The 25,084-nt window shown below is 28.4% G+C and overlaps 1 long non-coding RNA gene across 1 annotated transcript in view; it reads left to right on the top strand.

Moving 5' to 3' along the window:
• The first annotated feature begins 15,083 nt into the window (after nucleotides 1–15,083).
• Nucleotides 15,084–25,084, top strand: part of LOC129909885 (uncharacterized) — a 70,451-nt gene continuing 60,450 nt past the window's right edge. Inside the window, exon 1 of the long non-coding RNA XR_008771454.1 lies at nucleotides 15,084–17,445. This is a non-coding gene — a long non-coding RNA (uncharacterized LOC129909885). The remainder of the gene's footprint in view (nucleotides 17,446–25,084) is intronic.

The raw sequence follows: 25,084 nt of genomic DNA, 5'->3' as shown, positions 1-25,084 counted from the left end.
CTGAAGTGTAGTTTTTCAATTTTTTTAAATCTGCACCTTATTTTCAAACCAAGAAAATTAGGACTTGCGGACATGAGATTTTTTTAAATTTTTGAGGGTAGTTAAAGAATATCCAAACAAAGATTAAAATGAAAAAATTAGCCTATTAGCACGTATTCCTAAGATGAACAAGAATCTTCTTCAGTGCATATCCTAAAATTTGCCCCTCGATCAAAAAATACCATTATTTCGTAGGTATATATATTTTTTGTAATGGATTGTTTTGATTTTTAATAATGATGGATTATAAGGTGCAGATTTTAAAAAATTAATAAGAAAAGTTTAAATTTTTATATGTATACCAACATAAGCGACATGATTTAAAGGTATTTTTTAACACTTATTCCAACAAAACTCACAAACAAGTCAACCTGACCATCCCTGAAAAGTAATGCACCTAATTCATGTTGATCTGACACAAATATCTGAAGTGTAGTTTTTCAATTTTTTTAAATCTGCACCTTATTTTCAAACCAAGAAAATTAGGACTTGCGGACATGAGATTTTTTTAAATTTTTGAGGGTAGTTAAAGAATATCCAAACAAAGATTAAAATGAAAAAATTAGCCTATTAGCACTTATTCCTAAGATGAACAAGAATCTTCTTCAGTGCATATCCTAAAATTTGCCCCTCGATCAAAAAATACCATTATTTCGTAGGTATATATATTTTTTGTAATGGATTGTTTTGATTTTTAATAATGATGGATTCTAAAATCTTCATGCAAAATTTGGTTCATCTACCATAACTTTTAAGGGTTTTTCGGCAGTAAGTTTGCAACTGTTATAATAATATGAGTTGACAGATGAAAAACAGGTTTTACTTTTTCCAGAGACGTCAAATTGTCTTGATTTTAGATTTTTTGGAATCAGCATTAAAAAATACCTTAAAATCATGTATCATATGTGTATATAATACCGTAGCCTATTTTTGCTAATTTTGAAAATCTCCATTTCACGATTTGACCATGAAATCGCGACAAGCGGACATGGGATTTTTCTAGACTTTTGAGATATGTTATAGAATGGCAAAAGGAAGATATTGAGCAAAAAAAATTTCTACTAACATTAATTCCGAGGTTAAACCCTTATTTGACTGGATTATAAGAAATATCCTGTTTTTGATTTTTAGCATTTACATTTGCCAAACTTGGTCAATTAATTAAACGTACAATTAATAAAAAGGACTATCACCAACTAATTTCTATTAGTTGGTTAATGTGGTTGCAGTCCTCGAAAAATGCCACATGTTCCAAAAAAATAATAAAACGTCCTTAACAATATTCCTGACACACCAACCCGTTATATTTTAGAAAAAGAAGGTGCAATAAAGAGGAGATCCTTAGTAAAACATCAAGCTCTTCAAATACCTCTGTTAAAAAATGTTTCTAATATTTTGTATTCATATTAAGAACATACAAACATTTTGAAAAGAAAGAGCGTGTTTCTAATTATTTTTCCACCACTGTATGTAGATATCCTTAAAGAGAAGTATTCTTTGTAAAATAAATACATTTTAGTATAAATTTTGAGAAGTGCTTGATGTATGTATAGAATTATAATTACAACAGATTGTTAATTTAATATTAAGTTTGTGTTTGTGACCAATTCTTTGTAATTTTATAATTTAAGTAGTTTAATTGGGCTTTTTTGGTCAAATTGATTTGTTTATGTAAATAAAAAATTAAAACATAAATTTTTGTCCCGACGTTTCGCTGGAGTTTCTCAGCATCTTCAGGGGCGCTTTATTATTACGTCTACATACATATATAAAATAACAATTCTTTAATTCGTTTGAATTTTAAAATTAGAATATTTTTAACTTACATTATTTTTTTATTTTTATTGCATTTTTATATTTTTTTTTTTATTTTTAATCAAAATTTAGTTTTATACTTTTAAATAAATTAACATAAGATTTAATAAATTAAAAACATCACAATTTAACAATAAAAATTTTTTTAACATCTTAACGCACAACATAAATATCACAGAATGGCGGTGTTATATATCGAGTTGGTACTGTCGATGTCTTCTTTCAAATTCATCGAATAGGCTCTCTTTTGTTGTATTCTCAGACTTTCTAGTGTAAATCTCGTACTGCTCTTTCTTTCTTTGTCCAAGATCTTTACGTTTTCGATGTCTGCAGCATGTCCCGTTTCCAATATGTGTTGTGATAGTCCAGTTGATTCTCTTTTATTTTTAATGTCAGCTTTATGTTGTATGATTGTTAATTTGGTGAACTTTTTTTTATTATTATTCATTAATTAAGATAGTATGTGTTATTTGAAAATCATTATTCAAAATTAATAACAGACTCTAAGTAAAAGTATAATTTTCATGTAACGAACATATAGTAAATAGCAACTGGAACTCTGACAAAAAATTGTGCACAAAATTGTTAAATCGAATTCGAAATTGGTATTAAATGCTACTGAAGTTGGTTAAACACTGCCAAAATAAAGTGTAAGACTATAAAAATGCAAAGATATAATGGCAAAGTAAATAAAATGCAAGACTCGGTCCTATGAACCATAGAGTTCAAGTTGCTAAAGTTTTTAATGCTTTTTATAGAAATTTGGTAAATTTTAGTAAATAAAAACAACAATTAAAAAAAAAAATCGTTTTTCAAAGCAATAAAACAAATTGAGCTTCAAAACAAGTTTCTAGAAAAGAAAAACTTCAAAATCGTTAGAAAACTAATTTTTTAATGACACATACGAGTATCTAATTATTTAAAAAAAATGTTATGCCATTTTGTTGAAAACACTAATCAATTTTCCGGTTTTCGAAAATTTAATTTTTCAAAAAAAAAAAAAAAATTAATATTTTAAAAAATCCAAAATTTATTGTTTTTTTTTTTCAAAATTTATATTAAATTACATAAATTCTTTTGTGTAAGAAGTTTCGTTTAAATTGCATTAGGAGTTTCGCTGAAAATTTGATTTCAATAAACACATTTCTATAATATGGAAGGAACCGTAAAAAAATCCAATACATATTCCATGAAAAGATGGACCTTGCCTCAGAACATTCATTTGAATTTTTTACTTGCTCTGTAGGACAAGTATTGGTTTCGTGTCGAAAAAAAATTTGAGGTTTTAATCAAAACCAACATTACGATGATGGAGAATTCCAAAAAAGTGGGTCTCGCAATTCCGTCTGTGCGTCTGAACGTCCACCTGTACACATTTCCACAGCCTAAACGGGTGGATGGATTTTCTTCAAATTTGGTACAGATGATTTTTATGGAACTCTGAAAGTTGTTTTTTTTTTTTTTATATATCTCGCTTAGATAGTGTACCTCCCATACAAATTTTTCAATTTAAACCAAATAACTCGAAAATATCTTTAACGATTTTGATTAAACAATTAAACAATTTCAGACGTAATATTCAAAGCTATTGCAATAAAACTGCATTTTTATTTTTTCCAAAAAAAGTCAAATACAATTGTTTTTTTGTCATATAAAAATAAATTGCCCTAAATGTCGGCTCTTCCCCAACCTCAAACAAAAACATTTCTTTACAATTTATATAGAGGCAGCTCTTAAAATCCACAAGTAAACTAACATAAAAGTGCTTTGAACTGCAAGAGCAAGTACGTGAAACCCAGTCGTGCATTTTATTTTTTTTTAACAAAATCGTTTTAATCCTTTTTGGGAAAATTTAACTTTTCCGAAACTAGTATATTATGACAGATATCATTTTTTTTTTGGTAAAAAAAAATTAATTTCAAAAAACCCTCTGGAGAGTCTCCAAAAAATGACACATACCAAGTTTAATGTCAATCTGTCCATCCGTTTAGGCTGTAGCTTAAAGATATTCTTTCAAAAATTTTCACATAAAAAGCTTCAGCAACTTTTTCCACAAGAGCTCGTCTTGCATCTTATTTTAACAAAATATTCCGATAGAAGCGTCAATGATAATTTTCAAAACGTATTTTATTTTTAAGCTGTTTGTTGCTTTTCCAATAAGTTTTTCAGTGATTTTTAACAACATTTCAGATTGACAACAGCTTTAAAATAAACCAGAAAGGACAAGTTAAATTTTTCTTATCACTTACCAACTAAAACTCTTTCAAAATAAAACAATTTAAAGTGTCGTACAAATTGAGCGATCTCAATAACTTACTTTTAAGACAAAAAAAATGCAAGATCTTTTTGTTTATTACATTTTTTAAGCTTTAGGGTACGAAACACCATTTTCTGTAAAAGAACAAAAAAATGAGCAGAGTAGGTATACGACAATTTTTTTTTTTTTTTGGATCCCCTGACCCAAGACCCAATCAAAAATTGTTTTCCACACTTGGGGATTTTCTCCAAAAACGATGATGCTCAAAAATCTGAAGTCAAATGCCTTATTGACCGCACTATTGAGGAAAAGTTAATTATTTTTTATCTTCCCATCAGGACATCAACGCAACACTTTATTTTGATTGAAGACCGCCATACAAAATGAAGTATAGGCCAAAGAGTAACCCTCACAATAATCCAGAGGTTTGCCGAGATCCCCAGGCCCAACACTTGTTCCGAAAGCTTTTCACGCCATACACTTGTGTGTATGGGAACATATACAAGGTACAACGCGTTGTTATCAAAATGAGTGTGAAGAGTCGACACTAAGCCGATAATAGGTGCACAGTTTTATAATGATAACATCATCATCATCATCACCCACCACTAGAGCGAGGGGGATTGGATGTTATTTTAAATAATTACCGTCAGGAAAATTGAAAAGTCCCGGGATTGAATTGGATCCCCATCGAGAATGGAGAACTCCTGGCGGAAGCTGCTGTTGCAGTTTACTTCTGCGATGTTAAGTCCTTATGATAACACTCACACACATTTGAAAATTCATTTAATCTTGTTGAGATCGGGAATCTGAATTTTCGAGCATGAAAATGAAATGAATTTCTATCTGTGTATTAGTGTGTGTGTGTGTTTGTATGAGAGTGTAGATTGTAGATAGTAGTTTACGCGTCTCTGAAATAAGTGGTGAATGAGAGGGAGGAGGCCTGGAGGTTATATGAACGTTACCTGTAAACAGGTCAAGTGCCAACGGCAGGTGACGAAGCAATCTGTTGTGGTTGACGAAGGTAAACAGTCGAGCGTGCGGGATGCAGAAATGTTGGTTGTCCATATACAACCAACAACCAACAGCCAACGATGCAGCAATGACACAGAGAAACACCACAGAGCGATTATGCAAAGTACTTTTAAAGGACTCTCGTCCTCCTTCTATAATTTTAATGTATTTCTCCTTTTTTTTCGCTTGGGTTGATTTTTTTTTTCGTCCTAATAGTCAGAGGCTTCCATTTTCATTATGGAATAGGTCACGGTATGAGGGTCAGTGGTTTGGGAGCTAAATTTTCTGGGAAAACATCATGTATGTTGTAAAACTATACATATAACTAAATGGCAATAAGAAAAATATGAACCAAGTCAAGGAGAAATTTAATATATTTCGAAATGTCTAAGGAAAAAAAAAAACACATATGCTTGGGCATGGGCAACATTAAGTATTTATTAAAACCAAAAGTGAAGCATATATGAATTATTATTTTTTTTTATATACGACAGGTCGAGAATTGTTTGTAGAGGAATACAAAAAATGAGAGACAATAAGTTTGAATAATTAAAGTATCATAAATATGAAATATTACCCACGAAATTTTTTTTGTGTAGATACAAAAAAGATTGTAAAGAATTTTGTTTTTTTTTTGAGACAAATTGGAAAATCGTCTGTATTGTGAAAGCTTGTGGTGCTTTAAAAAAAGACAAAGAAATTATAACCAAACTTAGAGCAATGTCTCGGTTCATTTGGCGAGCAATGTGAACAGTTTAGGAATTGATTTAGAAAAAGCTGTTCAATAAATCAAATGTTATATGAAGAAAATGAAAGAACATTTATTTGCAGACAAGATATTTGGTATTTTAAAATTTAAACTATCGGTAATACAAAATATTTTACCTCCTTAAAAAGTGTAAGTTTTAAATGCTCTTCAAAATTTAATACAAATGTTAAAAATTTGGAATAAATTAATTAAATTGAGTGGAATGAATTGTGTTTTATAATGTTGGGACTCCCTATAAAAAATTTATAAATCTTTTATTTAATCTAAATGTACAGGCTTTTGAATTTTAAAAAATATGTTGCTTAAAAAACAAAATACTCGTCAATGCACCGAAAAGCAAAAAATAAAATATGCGTTAATTTCTGGTTGCGAGCTATTTCTTAGAACTATGTGATAAAAGTGGTTTTTAATTTTTTTGTACAAAATATCTAAAAATTCAAATTTTGAACTTTGAATTTTATGTTCTTTTATAACAGCTTCTCAAAAATTACTTAAACAATTGAAATTTTGTTTTGATTTTTACGTACTTTAAACTAGTGTAGAAGAATTTCTGATAAACATAAAGCTTAGCTTTTTAGAGAACCTGAGTTTAATTCGACCCACAAAATTTTAAATCTAATAAAAACCATAAGTTAGAAAAAATGTTAGTCGAATGCCTACGAAAATCCATCAATTGATCAATGAAGATATGAAAGAAAGATATTCATGGCTTTATAGAATCAATAAAGTTTATACCTCATATTTAATAAAATATGGTATAGATAGATCATCTTAATTCTGACAAAATTATTTATCAACTGTTTGGACTATTTACAAAAAAAAAAAAAAAAAATAACAGGAACTGAAATTTAAAAACCATATAATTATAAGATCGTGCTATACAATGACCTTCACTCATCGAGTGCTGCCATAAAATTTCTTCGTAGAAAATATAGTGTCTATATAAACAAAACAAAAAGTTTGCCAAACAATATACAGGCACATGAGGAGCTGATTTCCAAAACCAGCCATCGGAAAAAAATCGGAAAATGAGATATGCATATCATTTTTTAGGTCTTTTCAACGCGCGTCTGATTCAATCAAAAATAATTTTCTAAACAGCACACAGAGATAGTTATTCAATGTCAAAAAACGACTTTATTTCAAAACAGCCTATTGAAAACCAAATGTTTTTTGCAAAATGGCCTATGCAAAATGTTCTTTCCAATAAGGCCTCTTCAGTATATAAAATATCAATTTGGCTTATGATAAAATGCCACATTACGATGATGGAGAAGTTACAAAAATAGTTTTCCACATTACTTAGGTAGTTCCATCCGTCCATCTGTACACCTTGCTAGGACCTAAACGGTCTAACGATTTTAATTAAATTTTGTGTACTTAAGGGTTTTAGTAAATAATATTAAGAATCTGTGTTTTTAGTTTTTCTCAAAAATTTGGATAATGGAAATGGCGTTGTGGTTTTTTGCGAAATTAACTTTTTTTTTAGCTTATTTCGTGCCAATTTTTTTCAAAATTTTCAGACTGTTATTTCTTATCATTTAAAAAAATGAAATATAGTGCTATTCAAATAAACAAAATAGACACCCCAAATTACAAGAGCAAGTACGTGCGATTGAAAAAGGTTTATTTACAAAAAATTAAAAAAAAATCGTGATTATACCTGCAAAAGAAGATTTTTTTAATAGTTTTACTTCCAAAAGAAGACATAATTAAATTATACTTCCAAAAGCAGATATACCGACTTTTTAATATGGAATTTTCAATATAAAGACTTTAGATATATTTATTTTGAAAACTTTAATTTTATTAAAATTTCGTACTGAATAAATTTGTAGAAGATTATTTTGCTCTATATCTTCTGTATTACGAAGTAAAGGTTTTTGGCATTTTACTCAAAACTACATTCAGGTCAGATAGCTGGTTTTAGAAATCACCTCCTCACATGTAGCTTTTACTTTTCAAAAACATTTTATAAGGAGATATTAATTTTGTTTTTTCTTAAATGTTACTGTAGATAGATCCATTGTTTTTTTGTCTATTGTTTTTCTTTCTATTTAAATTGTCTTTTATAGAAAATGGTTCCTCCAAAACATATGGAATCAAATAGTCATTCTCACCAAATATTTATTTTTTTCTCTTTTCAAAGCCACCTTTCAGCTTAAACGTTTTCTCATTTTATGGAGCGCTCAATTTTGTTAAGGTAACCCTATTCCACAATCACAAAAACGTAGATAAATTCGATAAAGATAAAAAGAAATGTCAACACATGGCAACCCTGACTCCTGAATGGATATGGAGCGGCAACTCTAGTATGTTTTTAATTCGGTTGTGTACTAAAAAAAATTATATCTTGTAATTTACAGTTGAGCACTCAAAAAAATATTTTAAAAATACTTTTTATCACAACTCAGTCATTTGTTTTTTTTTTTTTTCCTTTTTTCCATAATGAGGTTATTTGACTTATAACAACTAATAAGATAAGTAAAATTAATCTGTTTAAGTTTTTCTTTATAAAAAAATGTTACGCATACGCCCCAGTGATTTATATTTCTTTTCCAATCTTAGAGGATAAGGTATGATATAAAACTTACATCGTACGTTTATTTTACGGGACAATTATTTTTAGGGAATACAATCGGATAAAACTCAGTCAATTGATTTTTATATCATCCCATAATGAGGTTATTTTGTATGCTTATAACAACTGATACAATACGCAAAACTACTCTACAATAGAATATTTCAAAAATCTATGTATGTCGTAGGTATACAATTTTTTTGCGGTCAAAGTTTTTCTTTATAAAAAAAATGTTACGCATACACCCCAGTGACCTTCCTTTCTTATCCAATCTTAGAGGCTAAGGTATCAAATTAAAATGATTTCATATCTTTATATCACAGGACAATTATTTTTAGCGAATGCGATCGGAAAAGTTTCCTTATTGTAGAACAACAATTTTTGGTTCAATCTGGTGCCGGAAAAAACGTCATTTTGGAAAAAAGTTAAAAGTTTTTAGTTGCTTGTAATTTTTTTTTTTTTTTTTTTGAAGACTCTCAAGATAGAGATCTTGTTTACCTATATATAAAATGGATATTCGTTATTATTTTTACTAAGCAATAAGCATGAATAACCCAATAAAGTTCAAACTTAAAAAAAAGACTTCTAATTAAAAATTATTCTTATTCCCTTACATGAAAAAATGAAGCATACGAAGCTTTGAAATCTGTATTATTTTTTTTTTCAAATATGATGGTCTGATATTTCAATTTAAGCTTACAATGAATGTCAGGACCTCCATATAAACAGTCAAACTTAACTCGTTAACTCGAACTACCATATAAAAAAACATAAAAATCACTTCTTTCTAATTTTAAATAAAGAAAGTTAAAGATTTTTTGTATTAGGAGTTCCTTTCTTGCTAAAGAAAAAACTAATAGATTTTATACAATTTCCTTAAACCAGCTATTTTTCTGACAGACATGTTAGTTCCGGAAACATCTTTATTTCCTTGTTTACATTCTTTAAAAGAAAAGCAATACATTACTTTGTGCGTAATTGAAGAGAACAAATTAAATTACAGGTATTAGCCAAAATAACATTTATCTTAACTTAATGTCCTTCATTAAATCCCATTAAACTCTCAATACAATATCAGTTAGTTGTTGCTTACGGATAATGTTCTAAACCAAAACAGAGAAAAAAAAAATAACCAAACATCTTAACAGGATGTAGGCAATAAATTCGTACTCCCTAACATAATATTCCCTATTTATCGATACAGTTTCTAATTGTGAATTATGGCTGTGCGTGTTGAAGTCTTGTTCCACCCCTTTCCACCACCCGTTTTCATCCCATATCTCTCTCTTACCTACTCTCAACCAAAAAAATACCTACCCTACGTATATAAACCTTATATTTATCTCTTGATAAATATTGTCATTCTCAATAATTCTTCTTGCCCATTTTTCGTTTAATATCAAAACTTTCTAACAGATTATTTTTATTGTCGTTCCCAAAAGTACGTAGCCGGCGGTGGGGGTGGATTGTTGAAAGTTTCACGTGCTCGACAAATGTCGAAAATAATGGCCACCGCAACAGCAAGTCCCATAGCGCATTCACAAAATTATGATCCAAACATATTATTACATTTCTAGCCAAATAATAATCAAGCAGACAAGTTTTGAGATTTCTCTTATCATTTATTCGTATGTCTGTGTTAATCATAAAAAAAAACACACACACACAATAACCAAAGGGGAATCCTTTTTTTGGTATTAAAATTAAAAATGGCCAGACCCACATTATTCAAAAAAATAAAACACACAAAAAAATGAAAGAATAAGAATAAGAGACGAAATAGCTACCCATAAAACTGTCATCATTTGCATTTTGAAATATTTTCATCCCCCTTCTTCGACCCATCGCAAAACGCAAAACGCTTTTTCGACACATGCTTTTGCACATCCTTTTTTGCCACAGAAATTCTGTAGTCTAGTTGTGATATTTCAATCACAATTCCCTGGAATTCTTGAAGCTTTTCACCCCTTTCAACCGTAAATATATTTAAAAAGGCAACGAACAACGAACGAACGACAAACAGCAATCCATACCCTGGGAAAATTCATAAGGATTTGGTTACATCATGTAATGAAAAGCTGAGTTGGTAGTTGGGTAGTAGGTGGGTAAGTATAAGGGTAAATGTAGTTAGGTGGGTAGATACGTCAGTTAAACTTTTGTTACACTGCCGTCATCCTCAGCTGCTGGCTGCTGTTGCAAGTGTATTGGCGTAAAACGGGCGTGCAATCACCTGCTACCTATTCTATCTATATTCGCATAAGCATTTTCACCAAAACCTCTGTCATCAGCGTCATAAGGTTTCATAGCCAACATAACCGACAACAACAACAACTATACCAACAACCAAACCGCTAGTTGTTCAGTGTTCAAGCTGATCAGATTTTCCACGCACTATATTCTACCTAAACTTTTCGAACAGTAACACCAAAATGCAATCGAAAAGGACCCAACAACAAATAAAACTAGAAAACTGGAAGCAATTCTTATCTCATTTATACACTTTCCATTCTCATCCGCATATCCTTTTTGTCAACAACAACAACAAATACATTGCATAGCTCTAACATATAGACACGAATACGATGCAATGCAATAACTTAACTTGGCCAACTTAATAAAAGTCAGGCCCATGCATTTTCGAATAAATATGAGAGAAAGTAGTGAAAAGAAAGAGCAAATAAGAAAGCAAAAGAGCAATAAATACAATTTAATTTTTCGGTGGTGACACTGAAAGAGAGAAAAAGGTTTTTTTTTTTCTGTACTCCAGCATCAGAAAGTGGTTAACTGATAACAAGGAGCACCGCTATGTGAAAGCTTTTTGAGGGGTGTGTTTTTGTTTGTTTAAGGTTTTGAGTGTGTATTGGTGTCATTTTAGTTTGTTGTCAATACTCAACAGTTATAGTTTCGGATGTTGAATTTTTTGGCGCATGTCATTTCGTGGGGCGGATTTTTTTTCAAACTTCGAATTCGAATGTTGATGGCGGCCGCTATTTCTAAAAGTGCGTATGAAAGAACTAACTGTCAGGGATGTTGATGAGGATAAATAAACACGGAAAATACAAGGAAAATATGACAAACTGTTTTTTTTTTCTCGATGTAAAAGTGAAAAAATAGTATTTTTGAAATTCTTGAATTTATGAAATCTTATGAGTTCGTAAAACCATAAATACTACAAGTTTCATACATCTTTAGAAAGGTCTTAATATTTTGAAAATTGTATATGTAAATAAAAAATTTCAGAAAATTGACAACGCTAGAATTGGTCCCGTAGAAAAGAATACTCGGGGGCACAATATAATAACAAAATTGTTAATAGCTAGGTTAATTTCTAATTTTTTTAAGTAAAGTAATTCTTAGGCCTTTGCATGATGTGAAAATGGAAATAAAATACGAACAAAAATTACCTCATTTTGCTGACGTTTACTGAAAAATCAATCACAAAAAACCGTTTTTAGTTTTTAGTTTTTTTTTGTTATGAGTTTTCCTTCACAATCTAAAAGTAAAAGTTTCAACGAAAAAATGCTGTATTGAAATTTTCAAAATATCAATTTTTTGACAAGTTTAATTGAAAAATTAAAAATCAAAAAAATTAATATTTAGCTTTAAACAATATTTAAGCTGAAAATTGAAAGTGTTCTCTCAAAATTTTAATTAAAATAAAAATATTTTTGTTAAAGTTAAAAATAAAAACAAAAATATATGTATTTTTATCAATATTTTTGAGGTTTAAAAAAAAATATCGAAATAAAAGTTAAATATCTTTTAATAACAAATCCATAAATTTAACGTAGGTACATTTAACTTTTTTCGATAAGTTTTTCATCCTTTTTTTTTTGTTTTCTTCAGCCAAATTTCAACACACTATTGCGATTGTCAACTATCAATCGATAGTTTTTAAATATTGAAATTAAGTATTTTAAAACCTAATTTGTTTCTAAATCTGTCAAATGTTCAATAATATTGCTCTATTTTATTTCAATTCAAAAATGGTTACATTAATAGAAATGATCAGAACTTTAAATAATTGAGTTATAAGATATCAAATTTCAGTATTTATAAATTGATAGTTGACAATCGTAAAAAGGATGTGTGTAAACCATTAATCCTAAATTTACTCATCACTCATTTTTTTATAATGATTTATATAATCCATTATTTATTTCTTTATTTATTTAATATGAAGTCAAGAAAAAATCTAGATTCGCTCATTAAAAAATTGTACCTTGGTCTCTTTTAGAATTAGCAAAAAAATATAGGTATACATATTTTTTATATTTTTTGTAAAAGTAATTCTTAAAAAGTTTTCATTGGAAGGAAGAACTATCCGTAAGTCTTTTAAAATTAAATGAATAACTCGATAGCAGTTGATTTTAAGTTGCTTATATTTTCAAAAATTTCGTAAATGCAAATTTAAAACAGAAATCTTGAATTCATTATCCTGAAAAAAACAGATAATTTTACAGCAAAATGTTGAGAGGCAAAATCCCAAATTTTAAGAACAAAAAAAATCATAGATGGAGCGATTTAAAAAATTTTTTTTTGCAACATTTTTGTTTGAAATTAAAAAAAAAATCCTTTTTTTAACTAACATTTTTTAAAATTATGCATATTGAAGCTTTTGTAGGTAATTTTATCAAATTCTTAAGTCAACTCTATGTCACAATCACAAATGTATGTACGCTCGATAAGGATAACAAAAATCTAACACATGGCAAACCTTATACATATGTATGTTTTAAATTAATTCCGTTGCTTAGGTGCACTAGAAAAATATACATATAACTTTATTTTGTAGTTTACAGTTCAGCACGACAAAAAAAAAATACTTTCAAAATAATTTTTTTCACAACTCAGTCAACTGATTTTTATACCATTTCATAATGAGGCTATTTAACTTACAGGTAACAACTTTTAAAACGTAAAATTAATCTGCCATTGAACACTTCAAAGATCTATGTCGTATACAAATTTTAAAATTATACAATTTTTTTTTCCTTATACAAAAAAAAAATGTTACGCATACGCCCCAGTGATCTATATTTCTTATCCAATCTTTGAGACTAAGGTATCAAATTAAAATGAAATCGTAACCGATTTTTAAAAACCTTACAAAATAAACGCAAATGATTTTTGATGTTTGACAAGAAATTGAAAAAAGTTAAAACTGCTGATAAAAAAAATAACCTACTGAATGTCATAACATTTTTAAATTTAAACTTAAATTCAATTCAATCTTGCACCATTAGGTACCTCAATTGTATAATATTGACTACGAACACACTCCTGATCTGAAAACTTTAGATTTTTAAATGTTTTTTGAAATACAAATTTCTAAATGAATTTGAAACTTTGTAAAAGAACGCGAATGCTTTTATTATGACAATAAATGAAAATCTTGCAGAATTCAATTTTTCTTTTTAAAATTTAAATTTTTGCGGCAATAAAAAAGTCCTTTCAAACGTTTTGACAGAAAAAAAACAGAATTATTGATTTATAGGATTTTTAACTTCAAGAATTTGAACCCAGAATCTCTGGTCTATTAACCACGGGGTAAATAAAGAAGTAATAAAAAATTAATAAATTCGATTAAAAAAACCTTCTATTAGGAATGTGTTTATTTTTAATAAATTTGAAAATTTCGATGTAAAAATAAATAAACAACAACTTAAGAGGATATATGAAAATATTTAAGGCCAAATTTATTTACGCTGCATAAAGTCGCCATTAAAAGGAGGCAATTTTAAACTTTGTATGCTATTTGACAGTTTTCTCATTTTTAATACTGGGGACTTTAAGAACGTACAAAAGGGCCAATAAATTGGGCCTAATTCAAATGTTGGCTTAAAATTTTTCTAAAAGTTTCTTCGGATGAATTTTAATTTATATAAAACAACAACAATATACCTTCTAACCGAATTTTGTTTTCCAAGTGTGCTCATACCATCAAACTTCAAAAAACAATCCATAACCTGTCAATATACTATATTATTCACCCATATTTATAAATTCGAAATGTCACCAAAACTTCTTTATATAGTACATCTTTTTTAAATTCGAAATTTTCGGAATCACTATGTCGAATTCCGAAAATCAAAATTGCGTAGGGGAATTGTATGATACACATAATAAATTTCCCAGCTATCATTATAACCATTTTAATTGAGAATTTCTCTTTGTTAAGCTCACCTCTATACCATCAACACCCACTTTATATTGTATACGAAAACGATATCAATATGTCAACCTCTGTGCTTTTTTCTCTTTTCTTTTGAAAACTTTTTTGTTATATTTTTTTTCATATCACACAGGCACATCTACACATGTCCATGATTGTATCATCCTGGCAAGAGCACCAGGAGCAGAAACAGCAAACAGCAGCAGCAGCTCCACTTGCCATACTTATCTCGACACAAACCATTTCGTAACCTAGAGAATTCATCTCGAAAGGAGAGCATACCATACAAATACAAAATACATATATATGTTGATAGAGGTACAGAGAATTTATCATAATTTCTGTGTCCTCCGGCTGCTCTCATTTTTCATCCTGTATAACTTTCTGTTGTTGGTATAGTTGGTAGGTACCTAAATAATAAAAAAAAAAAAAAATAGAAGAAGAAAAAAAAAAAACTCAGTGAGCAAAATGTTCGAATTCGAGGATTTTTCGCAGGATCCTAGTTAAAGTAGGTACAGTTGGGCGCGACACGTGGTATGGTGAGGACATAAATTCCTTTAATCCCAAAATCGTTAAAAAAAACAACAACAACAATAAAATCATACAAAAAAATACAGTGTTGCTTTTTTTTTTTAATTTGAAAATTCAAAAAAGGACGAAAAAACAATACTAGTTTTAATTCGTTCAAAATATGTGTTTATCCATCACCCCGAGCGCGTAACGTCTTCAAAAAAATTATAAAAATAATTAAGATTTTCCTCTCTCTCTCTCGCCTCTCCGGTTAAAGCTCTTTTTTGAACTCAATCTTAAAAAAAAAATGAAAATAAAAACACCAACAACAACAACATCGTAAGCCATAAGACCAAAACGACATCACGAAGAGAAAAAAGCAACCGAATTTACAACAACATCCCTCCAATACGCCTCCGCACACCGCTCTGTTGCTGCTCCCTGCACCGCACCACACCGCCACCGCACCATTTTTTGGATACCATTGAAACGAAACGAAACGAGAAAAAAGGATGTAATCCCAAATGGATGCTTTACGCTTTAAGTTATAAGCAAAAAACCTCTCCCTTATAATAGATGAAGGAGTTTTCCACCATTTGCCACGAGACATCGTGTGCTTCGTGCACCAGCAGCATCTCATCTCAATCGGTTACTCTCGATGAACTTAGGCGGTGGTGTTTTTTGCAAGCAATGAGAGGGTTGAATTTATTTTTTATTCTTCAAAAGAAAAAAAACTACCCAATACAAAATTGTTATCTTTTTTTTTTTTTTGAAAAATATATAATTTCTCAAGGAATGTTATTTTAATTAAATCGCGAATTGTAATGGTATTCGGACAGTGTTATCCTTGGAAAGGATGTGTGTAATTTTGTGATTTTTTTTTTATATTTGTTGGTTATTTTTTATCGAGTGTGTGCTTTTGGGCTATATCATCAGGTTTATAGAGATGTTTTTCCAATAAAAAAAAATTTAAAAATAGCATACACATATACATATAAACACAACATCCACTAGCACACGCATACAAACCCACTATCAGCAGCCACCTTTTGTATTAAACATAAATGTATATATACATAAAATTCAAGTGATGATCCTGGTCTCCTCCGACTCTGACTCTAACTCTGACTCCGACTCCAGTTCACACAGAATTTCCCCCTTCACACTGCCACACACTCATACCGTGTTTTCGTGTCTCTTCTATGAAAATAGTGGTACATGCGTAAATGTAATAATGAGTATGCTGCTGCTACTGCTGGATGGATAAATCTTCTAGGTGGTGCGTCTCTCAATCTACGAATCCTCTTGTATTCCGTTTTCGTCCTTTCTTATACACGTAGAATTTCCCGTATTTTTATATTTGATTTTCCAAATCGTCTAAAAAAAAAAAAAAGTTCATACAACAACAAAAAAACTGTGTATAAATTTAAAAAAAAATCGTAATTTTTTAAGTTTTTTTTTTTTAATTTTTGAAGAAAATATTTGATTGAAACTGCACTTTTTTCGGTATAATATCTCAAGTAATTCGTCGTCGTGTCGTCGCGGGTAAAATAAAATATATAAAGGCTTTTCGCAAAGTTAACGTGTATAGAGGAGATCTATCTCAAAAGATTGCCATCTTTATAGAAAATGTGAATAAATCTCGTTTTTTTTTTTCATTACGTGGAAAATTGATAGGAGATATGAATATTTATTATTCTGTATTCCCTTGTACTTGATTTTTTGTGAATTTATTTCTTTTAGTTATATCCCTTTTCTATGATAAATAAGAAAAATAGAAAATATGACAAAAAGTGTTCGAAATTGTATTTTTGAGTGTAAATATAACATACACATAAAGTTGAGTACATACAGATGAAAAAAATTAAATTAAAAGAAAAAAAAAAATAAAGTGTAGCATCCGTATAAAAATAGAAAACATAATAAATAATATAAAAGTTTTAAGACTAGTTTAATAATAATAAATATAAAATAATTATTATTATTATCAATGTGAGTGAGAAAAAATATGTTAAATATAAGTTATTAATAAGGTTTCCTTATGGGTAATAAAAATTAACAAAATGAAAAATTAATATGAATTATTCAAGAATTAGTGTTGTGGAAATGGAAAAATAGAAAAGTAAAAAAAAAAAAAAATGTGTATAAAAGGAAAATAACAGAAAAATTATTAAAACAAAAAAAAAAAAGGAAGAAGAAAAAAAAAACATAACAATCGATATCTTGGAGTATGGAACGACGAATTTAAAGGATATAATTCATGAAACTATTTTCTAACTTTCAATGTGAGTTTTCTTGTCATGATTTTTTTTTATATATCAATGTGCTTCTTATTTTATGTTTTTCAAATGGTTTTTATTGTTTTTTTGTTTTTCTTCAAATCTGAATGTTTTATTTTATGTTCGAAAACTGTCTATGTAGGTCGTCGGCCTGAGGAATAAAAAAAAAAAAAGTGGGTTATTTTAGTGTAAAAGGAAATGAAAAATAGAATTTAAGGAGTAGTTTTATTGAAAATAATTTTTTTTGGAATTAAAACTAAGATTTTCTCTCTGATAGAAAATGTTTATTTGAAAAAATATGTAGGTACTTCGGCATATTAAAAAAAAATTGATGATAATTTTTGACAAGAAGGCTAAATTGTCGAAAATTTTGAATTTTTGTGGAAAAGTTTGAAAAAATGTTGAGAAAAATTAATGGTCTTAAAATTATTACTTACAAAGTAGCTAAGTGAGAAATGTATAAAAGTAATTTTGTAATTTTAAAAGAGGACTTAATATATTATTCAATATCCCCAAAAATCTTATCAAATTCCCAATACACAGTCAAAAGTGAAGAACGAAATTGAAGTATTTGCTCTCGAATATCCAAAAACATTTAATTGCAGAGTTTTTAGTAATTGTTTTATTTGCTTTTTTGTTGCTTTATTATTTTTTTTTCTAAAAAAAATTCTCGAAGTTATCAAAACCAACTTTACAGTGAAAAAGAAGTTCAAAAATATGTATGGATAGCCATATTGTCCGTCGGTCTATCTGTACACTTTGGTATTGGCGTAAAAGTTTTAATTGATGCAGTAAAAGAAAATACGTAGATTTTTTCTAAGGAAAATCTTATAATGCAAACATTATTTTGGCAATTTTTTTTACAAATTTAGATAGAATTTTTTGTATCAACTAGGTCTTCTCTTTGACTAATTGATTTTAAAAGTTTTTATATGTATAGATATTACATATTTAAAATCTTCAAAAATTGATATGGAGTCTTTTATCGTCACGGGTGGGGCACTTAAATAGTAAATATCTGTTTGCTTTTCAAATTCTACACAAGTCTAAAGAAATGGACGTAAACTCCTATAAAATAAACAATAAAATTTATTCAATATTAAAATGGCCAAAGAAAAATATTTCAATTTGACTGTTTTTCAAATTGTCACGGGTGGGATACACAAAAGAAGCGGTAATAGTACACAATATTTTCTTAGCTTCTTTAACTAGAAGAAAAATTAATATAAAAAGATTGTCGTTATACAAAAAAAAAAAAAAAAAAAAAAAAAAAAAAAAACCAGTTATAAATGTCACGGGTGGAACACATGCAAACTGTTCTGAAAAAATAAATTTTTTAATGAATTAAGAACAAAACAAAAACCTTTTCTGTTATTAAATAAAATTGATTTGAATTAAATAAACTGAAAATTTACAATTGACTGATTTAGACTTTAACTTAAATAATATCACTTTATTTTACAAGTTGACATTCTTCACATAACAGTATCGTGAAAAACTGGCTTTTAGTTAAGCTACAAAATCAATAGATTAAAATAATTTATTGCTACGTGGTTGTTATATCTTAAATTGAAATTATTCCATAATTGTTTGTGGTTTTAATTAATTTCTTATATTTTGTAAGCCGTTGAACCATTAGCTAAGGCTTGCGTTTTCAACACTTAACTTTTACAACATTATAATGAGAAAAAATTGTATAACACAATTTTACCCGGGTTGAATGAGTGTTTTCTTCTGCTCAGATATTTGTGTTGGATAAAATGTTTTACAATTTTAGTAAATTTTTTTATTCGACTACGATAAGCCTAAATGGAAAGTTATTTGTTGGACCGGCTTGTATGTATTAAGTTTGTTCATCTGTTCCATCATAACTTTTAAACTGCTTATTGTAATTTGCTAATGAGGTATTATTGAAAACGTCTTGCTCGTCTGCAGTTATATAGTTATAAACTTTGTAACGATACATTAAACTGATTATGGTGCCCTCTAGAGAGAGAATTTGTAAACTCTTTTTTATTTCTGTATACTGCAGCCTTACAAATCCCTTATCACGAAATTGTAACCCCAAAATAATTTCAATCAAAATTTGTTAAAATATTAAGACTGCTTTCAATTTACTATTCTAAAACTATATAAAATTGCTGAGTGCATGTTCAACCGATAGCCGTGGTCATGGTCATATACAATTTACTAAAATTACAATGTATTGCTTACTTAGAGTAGGTGGAATATGACCATGGATATCGAATGAATATCACACAACAATTTCATGTTTTTTTCATCCTTCAGATACAGTCAAAAACAAAATAAGTTTTGTTTTGTTTTTTTTTTTTTTTCAGATTGAACATGACAATGATTAAACAGTACATTTTAAATCCAATGTTTTAAAGATCAACCAAACTTATAATGTGTTGACCACTTTCCATTGACCCTTCTCCTTTTTACGGTTTTAGCCCTCTTGAAATTATTTATGGATTTAGAAGAGAATTTGGAAAAATTTAAAAGCGACCAAATATTTGTTTCCGATTTTGTTTCTTAACTATTATTTTAAAATTTAAATGAATATTCAAGGAATAAATTACTTTTTAATATGTTTTGAAAGCAATTGTTTGAGCATAAACATGATATAAATAATCATTTTTATCAAAAAAAACAAAACCAACTTCCATGGATCAAACTGGCTTTCCAATACAAAAAGAATTATCAAAATCCGTTCATTAAGTCCAAAGTTATGAGGTAAAAAAAATTAAAAAAATACAGTCGAATTGAATTTGGAAGTCGGTTAAAAAGAAAAACATTTTTGGTGTACCCCATCATTGTAACATATTGGTTTTTATTAAATCTTCGAAAATATTTATTGGCAACAAACTAAAACTTGCTCCATTGATTCTAATATTTGTTATGAAATTTCTAAAAACACTCTCGTACCGATCACATCGAGCTTAATTGCGTGCAATTGGTCGTTTTTGTTGTATTAAACTTATTAAATCTGAATATTTGAACCGAATTCGTATTGTTATTTGTTATATCACAAAAAAATTATTCAACATCTGATGAAATAAATTTAATCCAATCATCAAAAAATTTAAAAATTAGAACAACCTTCAGAACAATTTTAATTTTGTGAAACATAAACGATACCAATACTTTCATGCAAATTTGTAAGCCACGTTAAAATTCTAGGTGTTTTTTAGTGCGCCCATATTCCGTGACTGATTTATTTACAAAAAAAAAAAAAACACATAAAACAAATTGGAGAAGGTGTATTTTTTAAAGTCGGATAGCTAACCTACGGATTTTTAGGGTCAAAATAAAAGCTAAGGGGTAAAAATTAATGTCAAATCAAAGATAACGAAAAAATTTAATGGGTCGAACAATGGTAACCATAATCTACTGTAAAAACAATACTGTTAAAAAAACATTGTCTTAAAAAGTATTTTTTTTTTTAAGTTTGAAGCTTAATATTCAATTATTTTATCTCTAAAAAAATGTCAGGTGCCAACACTAAAATTGAAGTACTTTTAGATACATACATATAAAAGATCTGATCAAATTTCAAACAGGACGTCATGTGGTTTTAATTGAAGTCTCTTAAAAAATACTGCACACATAACAACGAAACGATACAAAAATAAAACGAGATGTTTCAAAATAAAAAAAAAAAAAATGTTACACATACGCCCCAGTGTCCTTACTTTTTAATGATTATGTTCATCGGTTGCAACTAAGAGTGGCAGATGTTTAGATATTAACCCGAAAAAAAATATTTACTCTGGATTTATAAGCGAGATTCTGGACGTGTGTACATACATGCATGTTTTATAAATGCTCCACTTAAAATAAAAATAATTTTAATAATTTTTTATTATTTTTGTTATTTTTTTCTTCGTTATTATATAAGCCTGACCACGGGCATACATTTTCTAAGTGTCTGAATTTAAACAAATTCCCTTAGAATATTATAATTCACAGTATATTCATGCTGTGAGTTTTATATAGTGTCGGTAAACATCGACCAAAATAAGGCGTCTTAGTAAGGGTACGACAGATCTAACTGATGAGCCCACTGTCGTACCTGGGCGAAACGCTTTATACATTTTTGGAGTTGAGGTCACTTGAACTTATATTGGTTCTTATTTTTATTTCTTGAAATAAATTTTTATATCAACCTCTTTAACAGAAATGCAATCGTCTATTTATAAAACGCGTTAAATAAAAAAAATTATCATATGGAATCAAAGAAGATCCTTTTCTTTCAACAAATAAAATATTTTAAAATAAAAATTATATTTTGCACAATTGTCTCATTAAAAAGTTGAATTATTTGAAAACGGACACGACCACTACGTTTTGATTTATCAAAATGTTTTCAAACCAATTTCTGCACTGTCAAAACTTTTTTTTTTTTTGATGTGGTTCAGAAAAAATATATAAAAAATATGTATATCTTCTTGCTGCAATGGTTCCTGTCAAAAACAAAATTAACTTTTTGACCAACCAAAAACAGAGAAAGAGAGTGAGAGGAGAACAAAAAAAAACAAGTAAAATAGTTAAAGTTCCTATATAAAACTGAGTGCCACCAACTCGCCAATCATGAATATCTAGATGAAAACTTTTCTCATATCGCTAAGTTATCCCATCGTGTAGCTTAATTCGATTTTACTCCCTTTCTATATGCATCATCATATATCTTTTTTATTTTTTCCGCAACTGTGTAAATATTTTCGAGGTGATAAGGAAGAAGTTAGTTTAAATTAAAATATTACAAAAAAAACGAAAAAAAAAAATTAAGACAAAATTTGAGAAAAATATTTGAAAAAAAAAAAAAAAAATACCACCGGAGCGTTTAGAAGAGACAGTAGTGTAAGTTTAAAGCAAGGTATAATGAGGTAGCTTTGAACGCTTTTGTTTGTTTTTTTTTGTTAGTTAAAGAGTTAAATATTATATTACACAAGATGGTTTTTAATGATTTTATTTAATGTTCCAGATTTTTGACATTTGAGTGAACGGAAAAAACATAATACTAAAGAACATTGCATCAAAATCTGTTCTTAAAAAAAAAATCATAATAGTTCTTCTGAAAAAAATGACCAAAATCTTAAATCTCAAAGGTATTTTCATTCATCAACACAAAACTACATATTTGTGTGTATGTGCGTATCAAAGTTTTTTCTTGTTTTTTTGAGTCTTCTAAAAAACTTTTAAATTTTGACCGCCTTATTTATCGTATTTGTAAAAAATGCATTTTTGTGCATAACTCCGTTAAAAAAAGAGTGGTCAAGTGGTGAAAGTTTGGTTTTAAACTTTTCGGATAGAACCCTATCGATGAATGAAATAAAGTCTATGAAGTTGAAATTCGAAATTTAGTGCAAATTTTCGAAAACATAATATCTTTCGTTCTACTATCTGAATTTTAAAATTGTTTACTTCTTTGAAAACTACAAACCAGTGTTAAAATATACGATTTTTCTTCAGGGTGTTGTTCTAAAATAAAAACTTGGAATTAAGTTTTACTACTGTTAATTAAAAACTACTGTTGAGTAAAAAATAAAAATTATTTAAATAAAATAATTTGCTTGTTATACTTCTAACTAATGTTTTAGAGAATGAATTGTAAAAAAAAATCAATTATAGACAGGTAAAGGTTTTTAGAAATTCTACAAGAAGTGAATTAAATCGACAGGTAAAGGTTTTTAGAAATTCTACAAGAAGTGAATTAAATCGAAAACCAGGAAGAACAAGTTACCAACCCTTAATTTGATTTTCAGCATATTTTGTTGGCACCAATACTTTTGGAACACTCTATATCTGTATATACTCGCACTATACTCAAGTTCGTCTTCAAAAAAGAACTCAAAAGAAATGATCCGAAACTAGAACTTGTTTTTTTTTATGGTTTTTCATTATTTTAATAGGTGCATATAATTAACCACATCGTCACAAAGTCCGTTAAGCTTCAAATTGGGGCTTATATGGTAGAGCGGAAAAAACATAATAAAAACTAAACTACTCAATTTGATTTTGATAAATAAAAAAAATGCTCACTAAAAGCAGGAGAAATTAATACCATGATTTTCGCACCCACTATCACTCCAATAACAAATATGTGCAAATTACTCGGCTAAAACTGAATAAACACTGCCATGAAAAAAAAAATTGGAAATTAGGCCATGTAAAAATTCAGGAAATGTAATTTTAAGAAGTTTGGGCACAAAATGTACCTATTTAATAAGTAGTAAAAAGAATTCGTGTTCCGGAAATTTTTTTACTAACTTTTCTTATCAGTTATCACCAGTTGTTATGAAATTAGTAGAAACATAAAGAAATAATATATAAACCCATGTCACGGGTTTCATTTTTTAAATTTAATCTAGTAATTTGTATCTAGTATTTTTCTTTTTTTCTCAATATAAAAACTGGAAATCTGGTGAGTTCCATTATATATTAAGTGTATTAAAATTAAAATATATCACGCCAAGTTGTTCAAACATTGAAAAAAGCCGATTTTAGATTGAAGTAATCTCGTCAATCTGTAATCTCGTTAATCTGAGAGAAAAAAGATGAACATGAAATAATCATTTTTATCAAAAAAAAAAAAACTGTGTTTAAACGAAACGAAATTGAAATGGGACCACACTGCAGGCACCAGTTCAATACAAAAAGCATTATCAAAATTGATTCACTCAGTCCAAAGTTATGAGGTAACAAAAAAAAAAAAAAAATTACAGACGAATTGAATACCTCCTCCTATTTGGAAGTCAGTAAAAAAAAAGAACTGCAACTATTAATGAAAATATTTTCATTACTAATAAGGTAAAAGAAAAAACCAAACATAAATTGGAGTTTTTTTTGAGAGCGTCCAACTATACGATCTTACGATTTTTTTTATATTTCGCTATGTACCGATAACCCATATAACATTTTCGAGGTATTGCAATTTCTTGAAAAAAGTTTCTAACGATTTTGACCAAATAGTTCAAGAGTTCCTTTAAAGATATATCGTCGCCGTAAAGCAAAATTGTTCTAAGTCACAAAAAGCAAATTTTACATAGCACGATTTTTAAGTTTCTAATTGTTTCAAAGCGACAATTTTCTGCTCGTTTGCCTTTCAAGTTATGTTTTTTATAAAGTTTGTTCTTTTCTCTTGAATAAAATATACAAGTTTAACTCATTAGTAGGTGCATACTATTTTTAAATATTTTTTAAAACTAAAAACCCAAAATTGGACATAAAACAATTCCTATACAAGGACGTTTTTTCCTTAAATAAAAAGTGGACTTAGAACAATCAAGAATACTCGGGCTCATTTTCAAAAGGCTACTTCCCTGTTTTTATTGTTCTATATCCCATTAAATTATATTATCTACGGAAGAAAATTTTTTTTGATAAAAACGGTTTTCAAATTCGGAAAGAGAACCATCAAATTATTAAAACTGCATCATTAACTCATTTTCGGTAAAAAGTGGATATATAACAGTTTTGCTTTACGCCGACGATATGTCTATTGCTGAAATTTTTTTTTTCAAAAATTTTATTGAAGGTAGTACCTGAGAGAGAACATTTTTTTTTAAATAGACTTTCTCCGAAACGACTGTAACTCAATTTAAAAGAGTTTTGTATGCAAAAGCTTTTTTTATATTTTAAA

The sequence above is a fragment of the Episyrphus balteatus genome, chromosome 2 (genome assembly GCF_945859705.1).
Source record: "Episyrphus balteatus chromosome 2, idEpiBalt1.1, whole genome shotgun sequence".
NCBI lineage: Eukaryota > Metazoa > Arthropoda > Insecta > Diptera > Syrphidae > Episyrphus > Episyrphus balteatus.
This window is presented reverse-complemented; position numbering and strand designations above follow the sequence as displayed.